The sequence below is a fragment of the Nicotiana tabacum genome, chromosome 12 (genome assembly GCF_000715075.1).
Source record: "Nicotiana tabacum cultivar K326 chromosome 12, ASM71507v2, whole genome shotgun sequence".
Classification (NCBI taxonomy): Eukaryota; Viridiplantae; Streptophyta; class Magnoliopsida; order Solanales; family Solanaceae; genus Nicotiana; species Nicotiana tabacum.
The window spans coordinates 60755439-60756846 of record NC_134091.1 but is presented as its reverse complement, the minus strand read 5'-3'; the positions used below and the strand labels follow the sequence as shown (position 1 = coordinate 60756846).

The following is a 1408-nucleotide window of genomic DNA, read 5'->3' as shown; positions in this document are numbered from 1 at the left end:
ATGAAGAAGAGAGGAGTCTCAAACTTAATCAACATCAACCCTTGCCTGGGAGACAACTTGGCGATTATGCTAGACCTGTCTACAATCAAGGTTTATCAAGTGTTAGACCACCTCCAATTGCAACAAACAATTTTGAGTTGAAGCAAGGATTGCTTCAAACCCTTCAGATTTGTTGTGTCTTCAGGGGGAAGCCAAACGAAAATCCAAACACTCATCTAATGAACTTCGAGGAGATTATGAACACCTTTCAATATAATGGGGTGTCACAATATGCAATGTATTTAAGGGCATTCCCTTTTTCACTTAAAGATGATGCTAAAGAGTGGATTTGGAGTTTGCCCAGTGGATCGATTAGAATATGGGAGGACATGACCAGAAATTTCCTTGATAAATATTTCTCCTCGGCTAAGATGGGCAATATTAGAAGAGAAATCCATAACTTCTGCCAAAAAGAGACTGAAACTGTTTTTGAAGCATGGGAGAGGTTTAAGAAGATAGTTAGAAATTGTCAACATAGCGGAATTGAACTCTGGATGCAACTCCAGGATTTTTGGGAAGAATTGACATCGGCCTCGCGTAGAACATTGCGCAATGCAGTTGGAGGCCCTTTGATGAAGAAGACTCCAGCGGAGATAGTTACAATTCTTGACGAGTAATCTGAAGATGCAAATTAGTGCCCCTTTGAGAGTGCTGAAAGAAGAAGATCAACTGGTGTTCACCAAGTTAATGCTAATACATCTGTGCAGGTACAGCTTTATGCTACAGCTAAGGAAATAAGGAAGCTGACCTTAGCCTCGATACAAAATGAGCCTCACGCAGCTTGTGATACATGTGAAAAAGGACACCCTACTCATGAGTGCCAAGCCTAACCTGAGAAAGTAATGTTGTAAGGGACTACAATTATAATGCAATGGGTCAGAGGCACCCCGATGTTTCATAGAGCTCACCTGGAGGTACTGCGAAAGCTTGGCAACAAAATAACTCTAGACCCAGGGACAAGGAGCTCCGGCATACCAAAATCAGCAGAGGCAGCAATTGCAGCCCCAACAGCCTACTCAGTCTGGTCTAGAGGATCTAATGAAGGCTTTCATTATCAAGACAGATGAGAGATTGGACGCGCATAGAGTAGCTATCAAAGAACTGGGCACTGATTTTCGAAACTTGGAGAGACAAATGGGACAGATTGCAACAATTTTAGTTGAGAGAACTTCATGAACTCTACCGGCTAACACTAAGAGAAATCATAAAGAAACAGTGATAGTTGTAACTCTGAGAAGTGGGAAAGTGTTGAAAGATCCCACCCCGATCCAAAATGTTGTGAAACTTGAAAAAGGAAGGGGGGACAAGCTGAAGAATGATATTGATAAAAAGAAGAAAGGCCCGATAAAAGCGGAGAAAAAGAAGAAGG

The 1408-nt window shown here is 41.9% G+C and overlaps 1 non-coding gene across 1 annotated transcript; it reads right to left on the bottom strand.

Moving 5' to 3' along the window:
• Positions 1-416: 416 nt before the first annotated feature.
• LOC142167659 (small nucleolar RNA R71) lies at positions 417-523 on the bottom strand. Its single transcript, XR_012697748.1, has one exon. It is a non-coding gene; the product is annotated as a small nucleolar RNA R71 (small nucleolar RNA).
• Between the last annotated feature and the right edge of the window lie 885 nt (positions 524-1408).